This window comes from Nannospalax galili, unplaced genomic scaffold (genome assembly GCF_000622305.1).
Source record: "Nannospalax galili isolate Female #2095 unplaced genomic scaffold, S.galili_v1.0 scaffold648, whole genome shotgun sequence".
Classification (NCBI taxonomy): domain Eukaryota; kingdom Metazoa; phylum Chordata; class Mammalia; order Rodentia; family Spalacidae; genus Nannospalax; species Nannospalax galili.
Window position 1 is genome coordinate 2,964,143 of NW_008360311.1, and position 17,949 is coordinate 2,982,091.

Below are 17,949 nucleotides of genomic sequence, written 5' to 3' on the forward strand. Positions count from 1 at the left end.
ATATACTTTTATTACCAGATTTTTTTCTTGTTTTAAATCTTTAACATTTTTTTTCCCTTGGACTTTGACACATTTTTTTCCCCTGTGGTCTTAAAATCTCAAGAAATAGAAGAAAAGTTTGCATTTTAGTGAGAGTGTGTTGGCACATGATCAAAATGACCTTGAAGCGCAGGAATACTGCAAACAAGAAAAGCCAGGAAAAAGCACACAGAGGCGAAAGTCCCACGTTAACCCCATGATGGCAGTTTTAGGTGATAGAGGACGTTTTTTGTTGTCGTTTTGGCTGGAATAGAGTGGGGAAAAGCAGCCTCAGAGTGAGAAAAGTCATTCTTCCTTCTAGCCCCATTCTGAAATCTCTCTGGGGTTCCTGCTGGGACCTAACAAAAAGAACTTTTATCTTTTTTTTAATAGTTACTACATATTTTCCCAGTTTTGGTTTCTAGGTCCTTTACCCTTTTATTTCATAGTTTGTACAGTCCAGAGAATGATCTACCCTAGTCATGATTTTGGCTTTTGAATCAGTGTAAGTTGCAGAGTGGGGTTGAAGATACAGAGCAAAACATCCTTCAACCTGTGTTTACAACATCCTTCAGAAATTAGCTAAGGAATCCTGTTAAAACTATATGGGTAGTATGGTTGAGAGACTTTTAGGCAGAAAGTCCTCCCTGTCCTCTCCATGTATGAGTTTATTGTTGCTCTTGGGTATCTTTGTTCTGTTTTGTTTTTGACTTTTGGATTTTTGAGACAGAGTTTCACTATGTAGCCCCAGCTGGCCTGTAACTCACTATGTAGATTATCCCAGGCTGGCCTCAGTCTAACCTCAATCCACCTGCCTCTGCTTCCTGAGTGTTGGGATTAAAGGTGTACATCACCACTCCCAGCATCATGGATGAATAGCTTATTAGTTATCCTAACAGACATTTTTACATTGTGAAACAAGTAATAGTAACATTTATATGAAAGGCAATACTATCCTTGTGAAACCAAAGATAACAAAATGTTACCCTTCAAAGGATTACAGAAGAAGAAAACACCCAGTGGTTTACTCTGGACAGGAAGCTTGCTGTTAAGTCCAGTGATGGGAGCCCGGACTTCCTTATAACCCATATAGAGCTGTTTAAATGAATCTTACTGCTTGGTTGTATGTTGGGAACAGGGACTGTCAAAGAACAAAATATTTTCTTTAGAGTTGGATCTTGAAGCACTATCCTTTGTTCTCTTTAAACGGTATAAGGTCATAGATATGTGGCAGTCTGTACTCCTGATCAAGCAGGATCAAGCTGACAGACATATCTGCCCTTATCAGTGTCTGATTTGAGATCCCTTTGGCTAGATTTTGGGTAACCAACTGTTTAAAAGCTTATACCCACAATCAGTGTCTGCAAATGGAGATAGACAACCTGAAAAACTCAGTAAGTGTCCTTTTTAAAATAAAAGAAGGGCTCCCCCACTTTTAAATTCACAGAATAACCAATTGGAGGATAGTACTGTGATTGAGAATTCTCTGGGCTGGCCATTTCTCATTGTCCCCAAAGGGTATTAAGGTGACACTTGATGGCCAAAAAAAAAAATCAAGCTTTTTTTTTTTTTTTTTTTTTTTTTAAATTTTGGGTGTCGTGTCTTGCCCAGTGCTTGAGGAGGAACTCAGGCAGCAACTTCAGAGGAAGCTTGGAACCAGTTTGTCCCTTCTGCCACAAGATGGAGGAGGAAGGATAGTGAAGTGTTTGGTAGGGTTGCCTTCTTTCTACCCATGTTTTCTAGTTTACCTCAAAGGACAACTCTAGTCAGCCTGTTAGAAGAGCAGCTAGTGAGTTCTAGAATGCTCCAGAGATTGTCTGGCCCAGGTACTGGGAACTCCACACATGCCAGACACATACCAGGGTCCCTCCTAGTACCTTTTTTTCCCTATGATAGGGAATGTCTAAGTGTGGTGTAGTCTGTCCTGGAGAGAGGCCAGGTTGAGAAATAGAATTTTCACCTTTGTGATTTGTCTCTCATCATCTCCTGATTTTAAAATTTTGACTGTTTTGCTCATGAAGAGCTGTCCCTTAAAACAAAATATTTGCCTTTTATTCTTCTGGTCCTGCACAGTTGAGAAAGCTTTTTTTCCCCCTATGTACCTGAGGGCTTAGACTGAATGGCAGTAGAAATCACCCTTAGATATGTAGGCCCAAATCAGCAAAGCAAAGAAACAGAGGAAGGAATTCCATGTTCTCAGTCAAAGGAAAGGGAGTCCCTGTGTCTCAGCAACAGTTATAAACACCAAGTGGTGGATTTTGTCTTGAGGTCCCCTCAGCTTCGAGGGCTGAGCTGTGGCTGGGAAAGGAACTCAGGGAAGCAGCAGCTGGGGCGGGTCCATGGCCTTGTTCTCAGACCACACAAGGAAACTAACTGGCCAGAATGTGACCTTGGCCGCCGTTTGTTCCACCTGAGCATGGCATGCCTCTCTGTGTTGGCCTGAATTTAAGTTCCTTAGATCCAATTAGAAAAGCAGTGGTGCTGGTGCCCATTACGACCGGGACTTGGGAACAGCCTTGCCAAGCCTCTGTCTGCTCCCTTTCTCATACCCAATCCCCAGACTCTCAGGTTTTCTGAGGGAACGTCTGTAGTGAGGGATGAGGTGAATCCTGTGCCCAGAGAGAAAAAGCATTCAGTTAAACTTAACATTATTTGTTTTTGCAGGTGGCTCTCAGCTATGAAAGACTGAGGGGATGGGCGTTCTTCACAGCAGTCCAGACAGGCCAATACAACAACCTTACTCTTTGGTAACCAAACTATTTATGTTACATAAAGAAGTTTTTCACGTGTTTAACTGTTATTGGCCCCTTTCATTTTGATTTAGGCAACAGATAAGTCTTGAGGTGGGAGATTAGACACTATCAACATTTCACTAATTAGCGAAGGCTAAGATCCCCCCGCCCCCGCCACTCCGTCTGCCAGAGATGGACTGTCATTGCTCTTTGAACTGCCATTGCTCTTTGACCTTGGCTCTAGCAGATGGTTGCCAGTGCAAGGCTTTGGCTAGAATTATCTGAAAAAAAAAAAATCCCCACAAAACAAACCTCTCTTGGTCTCTGAAACAAAGTCCCCAGAGCTAAAACTCAGAACTCCCCATCAAATAAAAAGAGAAAGTCATTAGCAACCTTAATTTTCTGCATATTTTTTTCCTATATCCAGCACTGTTGCACATAGCGTCGGCCAGGAAGCGGAGTGATGGCCAGGCCAGGAGGCCAGAGGATCAGAGGTCAAAGCTGCACCTGTGCACAGCATGCAAGGCCAGGAGCACAGGGGCGGCCAGTGAGGCCCAGGCCTGAGGGTGGGGGCTGGGTCCAAGGCAACAGCAGCTTGTTTGGAGGAAGGTGGCTCATAGCAGGTCCAGTTCACTCTTGAGCTCGCTCTTGACTGATATCTGTATCTTAACAAGCTTCTGCTCTGTCTGCCTGCACACACAGCATTTGCAGCCATGTGTAAAGACTTTGGTTGTTCCTCTGAGCAAAATGGGTTTAGTAGAGGAGCAAAGAGTCTTGGGGTTGTAAAGCTCATTCTGGCTGTTCCATTAAAAGTGGCCTTTGGGAGAGCAACAAGAGCCTTTGAAGTCGAGGTGGTAAGCCCGTAGTCTGCATTTAAGTAGAGCTAGCAGTTTTCTGATGGGTTGGATGTGAAGGTTAGGGAGTCAGGGGTAGTCACCAGCATCTGCAGGAAATCAATGTTGTGAACAGATCACAGATTTCATAGCAATATGTAAATAACTAACATAGTGAAAGATATATAAATAATATTATTAAAGTTTTCTTATTTTTCTTCAGTTGTATATCTCTATTAGCCATTTCTTTCCATAAAGCAAACATATGCACACACACAAATATATACTGTATTAAGCATTTCTATATAGAGTACATCTAGAGGAAATGCAGGTAAGGAGGCTTAGAAGAATGGCCTCAGAAATCACAAGGCCTAAAGGCTGGCCTGAGTGCCGGTCTAAATACTGGCCCGAGCGCTAATCTCAGTGTTGGTTTAAGGATTGGCCTTGGTGTTTGTCTAAGTGCTGTCCCAAGTGCTGTTGACAGATCTCACTTTAAAACTGTAGCCATTTCTTACATGTGACTGTGAGGCTGTATTCCCAAGTCCTGTAGAATACCATCCATGGGCTTGTATACCATGTGGCTGTGGCCTGCAGACGAGGTATGAGCGTGTGGGGACTTCTGTCTGTAGATAAACAATATTAAACTTTTGTACTTTTTGAAGAGGGATTATTATATTCATAAAGGTATACCCGACTTCAAGGGATCTTGTAGAATAATTACAGACATGATCATTAGTGTTAATACAATTTGATACCCCTGCTGTGTAAAGCAAGTCTGTCTTTCCTCTCTGAGCTGATAAATTTTTTTTTCTAGTGTAAGCGCCTGAAAAAGAACAAATTACCTTTGAAGAGCTAATGGATCCTAAGCAGGCTAGATGGCTCTTCTCACACTGTTAAGAGTGGTAGAGAACATAATAAACACTCAAAGCATAGGGCCGCTGGCTCTTAACTTTGAACACTGGGACTTTCAAAATGGAGTTAATTCTTGGTATTGTGTGAGTGCCACCAGTTAGCTGGACAGGAACTGTTTCTACGAGAAAACGTTCTGGTTTGCGTGACACAATCACACTGCCGGTCAGCCCTGGCACAGGTCGTCTCTTGCTTGTTAAGGTCTTGGAACTAGCCAAATGCAGTGCTTACCAGTTGCCAGGCACAGTGAAGCTGGAGGGGTTTTGTTGATTGAGCACCCCTAATCTGAAAAATCTAAAATGCTCTAAAATCTAAAATGTTTTGAATGATGATAATGAGCTTCAACTTCAAGTTTTAGATGTTCAGATTAGGGGTGCTCAAATAGCAATTCCTTTTTCTTGAATTCAGATCTGCGAGTTATTTTTCTTCTTTGAAGCAGTATTTTGGGTAACATTCAGTGGGTGTGGGATTTCACTTTTGTGACATAGATGTCAATCACTGACAGCTCCACTGACCAGGTTGAGCTCCACCGAACCAAGAACTCAGAAGACCCCTTTCTGTTCTGGGCACCACAGGTCACCTCCTCTGCCTGTGGCTGGCTGGCAGACTTACTGACTGGCTTTGGCATTCGATGTGATATTTTAGCTATAAGTACCCACAGCAAGCTGCCGTGGGCAGAGTGGCTTATAAACAACCAGGAGATTTTGTCCGTGTGGGCTTATCTGTCTTGCAGTCTCTGAGTTTGGCTTTCTATATCTTTTGTGGTCAGCAGCCTCAGGCATAAGCCCTGTCCAGTCCAGGCAAGACCATCTGTGTCTCACAGCCTCAGAGCCCTGCACTGTGGCAGCTCTGTGACCGCCCTCTGCACAGGTCCTCGCTGATGTCCACACCTCATTCCTGCACTGCATACACCGGATCGCTGTCTGCAGTGGAAAATTGTTGCCCCTTGCTCTCTCCTTCAGGATTTCAGTAAAAGGAATTCAATAGAAAGCTTCGGAAGGAAAAACAGTTGTAGCCACTTCGATGATCTCAGTCATCTAAGTAAAAGAGATGCCCAAAGAGAGACTTAAAAATTGTGCTACTTATTAGGGAGACTAGAAGAGGCTACAGAGACTTGGGGACCCGCTTGTATGGGAACCTGGCCCCTGTCTCATACCTTGGGCAGTCATGTTGAATATATATGAAATTGCCTGTCTTATCAAGGCACTTGTGGATGACTATGAAAATAAAACCTCAAAAGGAAGGGGTAGAGACAGAACAGCACTAATACTGGATTCATCTAAAAGTGTGTACAGTACCTCCAAGACTGTCACATCCCCAGACAAATGTAGTATGGGTCCTTAAATCTATGGACAAGTATCCGGTGACCCATCAAAGAAGCTTCTTTTTCAGGAGACACAAATAGAGTTCCATAACTGGTCACACCCAGAGAGTGTGTCTGAATTGCCTGAGCCTGAGTAGCACATCCAGGACACAACCTCTACACCTAAGGCTCACAGAACACAGAACAAGGGATGAAGAGAGCACTAATGCATCTTTCAGTTCTCATCAGTGGAGCTCCCTCATGCATCAGAGGGCCAGGAACACAAAAGGTCACAAATGACCAAAACTCAGAGAAAAAGAGTCTGCAGAGTGTGGGTCCTTGGACAGGACTCCTTTATTAAAATCCACCCACCCAGGACGCAGGGATCATTGCAGAAGAGGGGGCGGAAAGATTGTAAGAGCCAGGAAGGAGGTGCATGACCATATGGAAATATAGTCCTACAAGCTCCTGGGACTCTTCTCATATGAATCTAAAGCAGTGGTGTCACATGCACAGGAGTCATGCAAACTTAAGCAGACAAAACCCACCACAGAACTGTGGAAATGGACAGCAGGCCCCAGTCTTAGTCGAAGAATGATTTGCAGTTGATTACTGCTGAGTGAGAATGAGCTGATCTTAAAGGGAGGGACTCTAGATAGGCTATCTAGATCCCAGTGGATCTACACTGAGGGACATCTGGGGACACTAACTTTACATGCTAGGCCTTAACACAAATGACAAAAGGTATGAACTCCAGTGGGGGGCCGATGGAGGGTGCCAAAGGGGAAAGGGGTATAAAGATGACTTTCTGTATGAAATGCACAAAAATTCAATGAAAAATAAAAAAATCTGTAAAGTACTATTTTCAGATATAACGACTTTTTTTTTGAGACAGGGTCTCGTGTAGCCCAGGTTGCTCTCAGATTCTCTATGTACCTGAGGATGGCCTTGAACTTATCTTCCAGTCTCTACCTCCTGAGTGATGGGATTATAGGCATGCACCATCATGCTCAATTTGTGATATTTTTTGGTATGTGTGCATGTGTGTGTTCATAGGGGAAGAGTACAGGTGTGTGGGATTGTACATGCACATCCGTGTGTGTGCGGAGTGGGGCAGGGGACAACTACAAGTGTCGTTCCTCAGGCACCATCCATCTGTTTCTGAGACAGCATCTCTCATTGGCCTGAAACTGGCCAAGGGGTTTAGGCTAGTTGGCCAGCCATCCCCTAGGACTCAGGCATGAGATTACAAAGTGGTATTATCAGCGTGCACCACCACAAAAAATGAGTTCTGGGGCTTGAACTCAGGTCCTTGTACTCATAAAGCAAGCACATCACTGACTGAACAGTGTCTCCATCCTGACGTAGGTTTTTGAATCCCACTCACGGTGACTATTTTTAGTGTAAAAGTTAGAGAGAGCCTGCCTACTACACCCAGTTAAAAGTGCTTAGCTCTTCTTTCTCCTTGTGCAAGTCTGTGAATGTTTAATAGTGACAGAGACAAACGTTCAGCTCTCCAGAAAGACGAGACTAGACTGAAGTGGTCACGTGATGGCCATTTTTCAAGCCACGTTGGACAGATTCATTTTACAGTCACACCCAGTGACTGCACACAGTGGAATGCTGTGGCACGGAGGGAGTTTTTATTAAAATGCGTAAATACGGACCTGTAGAAAAGTTGTATCCGGTATTTAGGATTGCGCTCATGAAAGCTTCAACAGTGACTTCCTGGGAATCTCTGGTGACCTGGCAGCACTTTTCCAGAAGTTTAGTTGTCCAGCTCCCAGGATCCAATCCCCGGAAGCCTCACCATTTTTTGTTTTTTTGTTTCCTGAGGCTCTGGGTGTGTTTGGCCCAGTTTACTCTATATGCCAGGGACCTGTGGTTTTATGTAATTTTTCTGAGGAGTCAAAGGCTCAAGCTAAATATCTCTTTTCTCCTTGGAGACATTTGCCTGTGTTGTTGGAGGGCGGGCAGCTTGGCAGAAAGGTCAGCCACCGACCACGTCCTTTCTTCAGCCTGCTGCTTCTGGTCCCTGTGGGCCTCATCACCGCCCGGACTCTAGGGGAACATTGGGAACGTTTACTGCCATCTCCCCTGGGTCAGGAGCAGCTCCTCTTCCTGTTAGTTACACTCCAGATTCTAACGCAAGTGACGCAAGTGACGTTCTGTTGGGACAGTCCCAGCTGGCTTCCAGGGTGAGGAGCTGAGCACGGTGGAATTCACAGGTTTCCTGAAGGGACCCTCCCACCGGGCAGGCCAACTTCCATTCTTCCTCCTAAACCCAGCTAAGTGCTGCCTCCTCTGGGAAGCCCTCCTGTGTGCTTCCCTGCCCAGGCTCCACGTGGAGCAGTGCGCATAGCTTGTGCATGGGGGCTTGTTCTCCATTTACATCTCTCATCCTGGCCTGGACTCCTTATGGCATTTATGGTTCTTGTGCTAGACCGCACCCTGGAAAGTTGCCTTCCTACCTCCCTGGTTTCTTTCCCCAGTGTCTACTACAATGCGATGCATAGTGGGTGCCTCAAAATATCAAATATACAAACTTCCCTCTTTTCATTCTGGTCCGTAGACTGTCAGCCTCTGCCCTTTCCAGGTGCTTTCAATCGGCTGACATAAGTGCCTCCATCCTTGTCAGCTCGTCTCTCTCTTGTCATCTTGCATGGATCGCTTTGAATTGGGTCAGGAAGTCAGAAGCGGCTCTGGGTTTCAGGGTGGTGAGGATTAGCTCTAGGGAACAGAAGGCACCCACAGTTGTTGGCAGGGGCTGATGGGGAAAGGCTGGGATGGCTGCAGGGAGGATTGACCTAGGCTGCCCTCACACCCTCAGTGAGGCCTTGGGTGCCTGTCCTTCGGCAGCAGGTGCCTGTGTCTATAGGTGTTCCCAGGCTAGTCCCCAGTTGCACCCAGTTGAAGAAAGGCTTTCACTTACTGGCAGAGCTTAATCTGCAGTCAGCTGGAAGGGCATCTGGGAGGTGACTGTTTACAGGCTTCATCCCTGAGGTGCCGGCCAGTGCTTAGAAGGATGAGGTACTTGCAGACCCTTGGCATGCCCAGCGTACCACCTGGCTCCATCTGAGCCCTTTTCTGCAAACGGCTGCATACCACATTTTAAAACTGATTAATTGGGCTGGCGAGGTGGTTCAGAGGTTAAGAGTGCTTGCTGCATGCGCAGAGGACCAGAGTTCGTTTCCCAGCACCCATGTTGGGTGGCTTACAACTACCAATAAGTTTAGCTCCTGGGGATCTAACACCTTTCTTCTGGCCTCTGTGGACGGACACACACACACACACACACACCCCTAAAATAAATATTAAAAAATATTAATTAGAATTTTTTTTTGGAGACAGGGTCTCACTACGTAGCCCAGGTTGGCCTTGAACACATGATCTTCCTGCCTCAGCTTCCTGAGTGTGGAGATTACAGCCATGTGGTGCTGCCATACCAGACTACATTATTGTTTAAACAAAGCTTTGCCCACCCTATTAATAGGCACTTTAATTTCATCAGTGTGAGGAGCCCCTCATCCACAGTCCAGTTCCAGTAGTTGACATGGTCTATAGCTATATTTTACACCCTAAAGCCACTGCTTCTCCTTAAGAATAAAAGGAAAGCATTTTATCCCAGAAATTATAAACACAATCCTTCCAGAAGCATACTTCTTTTAGTTTATAATACATAAAGCACTAAGGAAAATCTCCACGGATTGTGGAGGTGGCTGAGCAGTTAAGAGTGCTTGCTGCTTTTCCGGAGGACCTCAGTTCAGTTCAGTTAAGTTCAGTTCAGTTCAGTGGGTGGTCCACAGCTGCCTGCAACTGCAGCTTCCAGGGGATCTGATGCCCTCTTCTGGCCTCCATGGGCACCTGTACACACACACACACACGCACACATGTACACACATATATAAAGTAAACCTTTAAAAAAAATCTCTGAATTTTTAGTGAGGAGACAGATTTGAGTTCACATTGGGCGACTTACTAGCTGTATAATCATAGACAGACAATTGAACCGTAATTCATTTGCTCATCTATTTATGGAGCTTTTATGGATAGTGCTCTGGGCCAGGTGCTGTTAGGTATGGTCCATCAGTTTCCTTGGCTGTGAAATGGGCATAATATCATCAGACCCTTATTTTCCTTAAAGCCAGTGAAGGTCTGTGGCAGTAACTTGTAAGCATAAAAGCCCTGCTGAAATATTAATGATAGTTTCAGTGGACTTGTGGTCCACATTTGGAATCGTGTCTCTCACAATTCTGCCACGTTGGCAAAGTGAGCTCATGCTCATCAAATTTTGATGCTCAGAGAAAATCCATCTCAGAGTTTTTTCTTCTTTGTCCTCTCTGCACTCCAGATGTAATCCTGAGAACAAGAGTAAGTCCACTGAGCACTGAGCACTGAGCTCACCAGCCTTTCCCAGGCCTGTGGAAGGCAACGGAGGACTGAGTGTCACTGATGCTGTGGATGAGATCTGAGTCTCCAAAGGAAGTCAGGCCTCCTCTCAAAGCACACATGCAAACACACAGAAGTAAATAAATGCATACCATGATGTGTGTGTGTGTGTGTGTGTGTTGGGGGAGTACATGTGCCTACCTGTGAGAGTGAGTGTGGAGGCCAGAGGTAGACAGAGGTCTCTCAATCTCTGTCCACTTACTTTTTGAGACAGTCTTTCATTGAACCCAGCGCTTATTGGTTTGACTGTCTGGCGACCAACCACCAGGGACTAGCTTGTCTCTGCCTTCCCAGTGTAGGGATCACAGATGCACGCTATTGTGCCTGGCTTTCCTGTGTGAGTTCCAGGGGATTGAACTCAGGTTTTCATGCTGAGGGTAGTATGACCAAGTGCTGATCAGCATATGACATCATCAGGAACCTGGCCCAGGCGTCCTTAGAAGAAAATGATGCAGGATGGGAAGAGGACAGAGTGAGGGAGGGAGCTTGGCCGGCTAACCCCGCCCGCCACTGAATGTCTCACGTGTCTTCATGTGTGTGTATATGTGTCTTCCGTTCCCTATAAGCCAGCTTAGAGGTTGGAGGAGGGAAGCACCGAGCCTTTCTGCTCTGTGACACGGTCAGCAGTTCACAGTGCGCCAGGCATGTAGATAAACACTTTCAGGTCTTAGTGATTTGTTTGCTTTTACCCCCAGTTCCTGGTCAGCTTTCACATTTGCTAGGATGGACTGTGAGGGCCAAACATTGGCAGCCCACCTGCTGATGGGGAAGCGGTGGGGAGAGCAAAAGACGTGAAGACTGTAAACTGAGGGGCAGAGCCCAGGACTGAAGTCTGAGCCTGGTGACCTGCATAAGCACCACCCTGCATGCTCCAGGCTGAGTGGCTGTGACAGCAGCTGTTCAGCTCCTTCCTGTACTGGCTGTATGCTGTGGTAGCACTTACCCACAGTTCATTGCTGTTTTGATTCCTGGCTCCTAAACAGCCAAGACCAGCCCAAGAGGGAGAATCGGGACTTCAGCAGACAGCCTGGGAGAGTGATGGACTTGCTCTGTCCGCCTGACCCTTCCCGTGTTGGGGCAGGAATCTGAATAGGATGCCCTTGAGCCCTGTGAGTTGGTGTGCAGTACCTCTGTCAGGATCCACAGGCCTCCTTAGGATGTCTCGTGAGGCTCTGAGAACAGCAGACACAGTGGCGGTCATTAGGCCATGAGGACCGTGGGGAGCTGGTGACCCAGGCTCAGCCTGCTCATTCACTGGTCACAGGACATGCTGCTGTGGAGTGAGTGGACATGGTTGGAGATACTTCCTGACTGTCCCTGAAACCTGGACTCAGAGAGGAGGCCGCCCACCCCCTCAGTGCTGAGGAGTCAACCCATGGCCTTGCATATGCTAGGCAAGTGTTCTACCATTGAACAACCCCACCAAACCTTGGTCTTAAAGAGTTTTGGTTTGGGTCTTTAAAAAAAAAATTTCTTTTAAAATTACATCTTATTATTTTTCACATGCATCATGGCATATTGTGGGAGATAGACTTGAGCCTAGGGTGAAAGTCTTATTGACAGCCATACAGCAGGCCTGAGGCAACGGCCCAACTGCTGGAGCCACAAGGAATGCCTTGTGACATTTTGCTCCCATTGGCAGATCATGAGACTAATGCCTAGAGCTCGCCACTCCCTAATCACCACCCTTGGATACCTCACCTTTAAACTACTTACTGTACTGTGCACCACCCTTTGATACCCCACCTTTAAACTACTTGCTGTGCTGTGATTGGACCACTACCCCTATATAAGCTTGTGCCTTCCTGCAATAAACCAGATCTGCGTCACTGAACCTGGTCTCCTGTGTCTGAATGTGGCTCTGCTGACACAGTCTCCTCACCAGCCCTGGGGTCCAGACCGGACGACTGATCAGGGGAACTAAGAGAGCAGGAGAGTGGCCATAGCCGGAGGAGAGCAGCCACTTGATGACCACAGCATATGTGTTAAAGTTAGATACCAACTTTGGGGATCAGTTCTCACCTTCCACCATGTGGATCTTGGACTTTGAACTTAGGTCATGAAGCTTGACAGCAAGTGCCTTTACCCGCTGAGTCTTCTTTCTGGGCCTTTTGTATATGTATGTATTTATGTATGCATGCATGTATGTATGTATTTTGAGGCAGGGTCTCACTGTGAAGTTCAGGCTGGCCTTGAACTCTCTTTGCAGCTTCATCTGGGCTAGAACTCATGATCCTCCTGCCTTTGACTTCATCTCTGTGCTAAGATTACAGGCCTCTGCCTCCATATCTAGCTTAGAATGAGCCCAAACTAGCCCCTGACAAAGAACAAACACTTGGAGTGAGACACACAGCGAGGAGCCTGCTTCTAGAACCTCAGTGGACATGGTCTGTAAAACACTGATTTGAAATGAAGCGTGCTCACTGGGCCTAGCTTGGTCATTTTCTCCTGTGAGGCATTTTCAATGGACATAGTAAGGATATGTATCATTTTAAAAGAAAAAACCAGTCCTGAACTCATCCTGGTATCTCCAGCTCAAATGTGGCATCACTGAGTCCTAACCCGCTTAGATGTCTGTAGTTCTCTGTAATATACTAAAATTATGGGTTTCTGGTAATATTACAATAAGTGCTTATTTATGGTATATGCAAAAATTGTATTTGTAAAAAACAGTGCCAACATTAATACCATGATTACCAAAACCAGTGGAATATTTGTGTGCGTGGTTCTAAAGAGATCTTTAGATGGATCTCAAAGTCACCTGAAATAATTTCTTTTAAAATTTAATTTTGGATGCCTCAAACTGAATTCTTAGATTTCCTTGTTTCATTTGATCTTGGTTTTCGTTTCCAATGACTGTCTTTTTGCATTCGATTGTACTTTGAATAGAGTACTTAACAGTGGAGACAGATACTTTACGGGAAAAACCTCTAAAGCCTTTCCTTTAGTAATATGCTGGCGTAGCATCTGCACTAAGCTATGTGGATGGATCCATAGCTGACGGCTGGATGGAAAGCAAACTCTGGCCCTCTAAAAGAGCAGCAAGTGTTCTTAACCAGAAAGGCATCTCTCCAACCCCTATTGTGGTTAGTTATGTTCATAGATGTCCTATGCGTGCTCAGTGATTCTCAATGAAGTCAGGGATTGTAGCCCTGTATACAGAGTCCTCTAACAGCGTCTTCTTTGAGGCATCTTGAAACGGGGCACCTGGTTTGTTCCATCGCGGTCATGTCTGCTGAGAGCTGGTCTTCTCTAGTGGCTGGAGGGGCGTCCTGTGTCCTTGGGGATCGTCTGTCAAATGGAGTTTGCTTGGGGTCACCCACCATCTTACTCCTAACCCTAACCGTGACTAGCCAGTTTTCTGTGCCTCTGTTTCTTCCTTTGCAGAGTGGGAGAACTTACCTCACAGCACTGTTGCAAAGATGGTGTGTATATGTTTGTGTGCACGTGCATCTGTGTGTGTGTGCATGCGTGTGTAGCTCAGAGTGGCTGGCATGAGGTACGCACTGTGTGTGTTGAGCACGATTAACATCCCTTCACTCACTGTGCAGTGCCCTCCCCACATACTTTGCTCTCTTTGAAAGCTTTGTCTTTTTTTTTTTTTTTTTAACATGGTCCAATGAAGAGGAGAATCAGCATTAAATCAGAGTTTGCACGAATTCTACCACACCTTGTGACTGTGAAGGTTCTTATATTCAGAAATAATGAAAACAGTCTGCTCATCATCCCATCTTTGAAGCTAAAATACTATTTCTTAGTGAGAATGATATCCTGGGTAGAAACCTTTATGCATTGGGTGATGACGTGAAATTACAGGATCATTGGGAAGTATTTTCAAAGCTTTGAAATGTAGTTTGCAATGGAGATCTCTCATGCATGCTGGGAGGATGGGTAAATTCCTGGACATTAGCCAAATAAGGAAGACAAATTTTGCCTCTCAAGGACCATATATATATATAATGTATAGTCTTTTTGAGACAGGGTCTCCCTGTAGCCCCAGCTGGCTTGGAGCTGCCTATGTAGACCAGGCTGGCCTCAAACTCACAGAGATCCACCTGCCTCTGCCTCCCAAGTGCTGGGATTAAAGGCATGCGCCACCACACCTGGCCTAAGGATTACTATATTTTATAATGTAACTGATTTTGAATGTGTGGTTTTTAAACATTCAGTATACTAAGTACTTAAAAACAAGGGTCTGGGAACAAGAGTGCTTCTTATAAGGTAGGGGAAGGTGAGAGGAGGTCCTTGATTGGTGGGGCCCTCATGGTGCACGCCTCCAAGGGTGGAGCTGGGTCTGGAGCCGCCTCAGCCCCTGAAGCTACAGATCGGCCTAAACACAATGGCATGAGTTAGGTGAAAACCAGTTTTAAAACCTGGTAGCCTCTCAGAAATGAAAAAGCAAATGTTATGATTCCACTTAGATGGGTACAAGAATCATCAAATTTGTACAGTCACGTTTGCTAGGGACTAGGTGGAGAACCGAAGTTGAATCGGAAGAGTTTTATTTGGGGAGGATGGAGTTTTGAAGATGGATGCTGTTCTAGTTCTGTTTCTGTTGCTATGGTAAAATGCCCTGAGGAAAAGCAACTTAGAAGAAAGTTTATTTGACTTGGAATTCCAGGTTACAGTCCGTCTTCGTGGAGAAGTCAAGGCACCACCTCAGTGCAACTAGTCAGGTCACTTCCAAGGACAGCGGGAGGGTAAATGCATGCCAGCCGTCTTGCTTGTGCTCAGCCCCACTCCTACCCGGTTCAGAACTTCCGCGTAGGGGACGGTGTTGCCCACAGTGGGCTGGGGCTTCCCATGTCAGTTAACTTAAGACAGTCCCCTATAGACATGCCCATGGGCCAACCCATGGTACACGCTTCCCCTTTGAGACTCTTGCCAAGTGATTTTAAGTTGCGTCTAGTTGAACATTAAAGCGAACCACCACAGCGCTAGTGATGGTTTCACAGAAATTTTAATGTGGTTTTTGGAGGTGGGTAGATTTGTTGCTGGTGGCTGAAGCCGGGGTCTTCCGTTGAGATTTACCTCTAGCCCATGATTTAGAGCTCTTCCAGCAGTGAATCCACACTCAGCCATTCAGAGGACCATTGCATTCGCTCAGTTTGGCGTAGGCCCCCAAACATTGCTGTTGAGGTCTCATGGGAAGCCAAAGACCTGGGTCACTTGATTGGAAAGCTGAGCAGTCTGAGGCTCCTTAGCCCTCCTGTAGGCCTTCCTTCCTGCCCTCATTTGCCCCGACTCTCCTCACATGCATGGAGAAGTGACAGAGTAGATCCATGTCTATCTGTCTCTCCAGGTTTACCTTCCCAGTCAAAGCTGGGTCACCACTGTCCTAGGATGCAGTGGCACCTTACACCCTCTCTCCTGCCTTCTTTCCTGAACCACCCATTCTTTGCCTGACAGCCAATATGATCCTTTTAATCCATAAAGCATACTACTACTTTTAAAATGTTTGTTTTTCATTTTATGTGTATAAGTTTTGCCTGCATGTTTGTAAGTGCAACACATGGATGTGATGCCCATGGAGGTCAGAGGAGGATGCCTAATCCCATGGGACTGGAGTTATGGATGGTTGTTAGTTGCCATGTGAGTGCTGGGAACTGAACTTAGGTCCTCTGCAAGAGCAGCCGGTACTTTTAACCACTGAGTTGTCTCTCCAGCCCCAAGCATTCCACTTCCTCATCTTCCTGAAGAATGTAATTAAAACAAAGCCCCCCTCCCCTGTTGAAAGCCCTCTACTGCTTCTTGTTGATGTGCAATTGAAACCCAAGCTCCTTAGCTCACCTGGGCCTCTAGGATCTGGTGCCTGCTCCTCTCTCCAGCCTTGCTGGGCCGTTTCCCCTCTCCACTGCACTCTAGCCACACTGCCTTCTCTAGACAACCCCAGCCTGCTGCGGTCCTCCTCAGCTTGGGGCTCACTTCCAACTTGGGTGATTTCCCTAGAGATGTCACTATCTAGAACATTCTTCCTCTGGCCTCTGCATAAGTATCCCTTTCTGAACATGCAGAACAATGTCCCTTTCTCAGAAAGACCCTCACTGCAGAACAATGTCCCCTTCTCAGAAAGACCCTCACTGCAGAACAATGTCCCCTTCTCAGAAAGACCCTCACTGCAGAACAATGTCCCCTTCTCAGAAAGACCCTCACTGCAGAACAATGTCCCCTTCTCAGAAAGACCCTCACTGCAGAACAATGTCCCCTTCTCAGAAAGACCCTCACTGGGCATGTGACCACTCTGTGCTGTCACCTTGTTTGTGTTTTGCCCCCAGATCGTTATTGGCACACTCACTCGTTCACCTCTTCCAACCAGAGTGTAGGCCCTATGAGCTTTGGGGACCTTGTTATGTCACTTCTGTGCCCCCAGGGCCTAGATCAGTGCCCGGCACATAGAAGACGGACACAGTATTTGTTGATTGGATGAATGCAAGTCAACAATGAGACTGAGCAGCGGGGATGTAGGACAGTTCTCCAAGAGGGACTCTGATCTCCTCCCCTCCATCTCCTCTATCTGCTTCTAAGGCCAGTTCCAACCCCCAGTCTTCTCCTTTGCACTGCAGCTCCCAAGTGCTTGCCAACCCCGATTCTCACCTCCACCCTAGTCAGCTTGTCTGTCGTAGCGTGCTTGAAGCTCCTCACCTGCTCCAACTCAATTCCCTCCACAGCTGATCACTATGTCTAGTGTTTTCATAGCTCCTCTGGACAGGCAGACACTAAGTTTGAGGGGTCCAGCCCAGGCAATGCTGTGCACATAATGCTATGCATACTGATGTGGTACTGAGAGGTCCCGCAGCCAGGACAAGCATTCCCTGTGCTTTCAGTCCGTCTCTTGATCCCTGCTGAGCTCTCTCAGATCCTGCTCTCATGCCTAGGCCCTGATTTGTCCCTTTACTCAGAGACACTACCGTCCCCCTCCAAGGGCCCATCCCTACCCTCTTGCCAGCTGCCCTGCCCTGGAGTCAGTGTGCTCTTTCTGGGCTGCATTGTAAAGCATCCCAGGTCCTTTAGGTGGAGTATGCGTCTCCCACTGACCTATCTGGAAAGGGCCACTCATTAGAAAAGACATTTTAAAATAGAAGGGAAGGAGGCGGTCATTTACTGAGGGCTTCCTGTGCACCACGTAATGTGCTATATTATGGCACTTAATTCTCATAACTCCCCTACAAATAAGGTCTTTCCATCCTCACCCAGGGAGCTGCAGCCCAGAGAGGTCACATGGCTTTCCAGAGCCTGCCAGACACTGAGTGAGGGGTAGGGGAGTGGAGGGTGAGGAGGCTGTTGCTGGCATCTGCAGAGCAGTGTGCTCAGAGGACAGAGGATGCCTGCAGCAGGGCAGCTGTGGGGACACAGCGGTGGGAAGAGATTGGTTTATGAGACAAAGCACTTTTCAGTTAGTAACAGTGAGAGCCAGTGGGAGCCTCTGTCTTCAGGGGCTGTTTGGGGCACTGGCAGAGGGAGGAACAGAGGCAGGAGTCAGGACTGGGTACGGTGAGGAGGGGTCCGCTTATGAAAAAGTGTTTCCCAGTTGATGGTATTGAGAAGCAGGGAGTGCTGGTGCCTCCAGGGGCTACTTGGGAAGAGATCAGGGATTGTGCCTTTCCAGGATCCTGCCTTTCAAAGCTCAGTTGAATCTCAGCTTTGGTTCCTCTGGCTTTGAGCTTGGTGTCTATTACTTGGCATCTCTGAACTTTGGTTCCTTCAG

General features: G+C 46.5%; 1 protein-coding gene across 2 annotated transcripts in view; it reads left to right on the forward strand.

The window, feature by feature from the left end:
• Window positions 1-17,949, forward strand: part of Hhat (hedgehog acyltransferase) — a 351,875-nt gene that overhangs the window by 162,580 nt on the left and 171,346 nt on the right. The gene's annotated exons all lie outside the window — the stretch shown is intronic.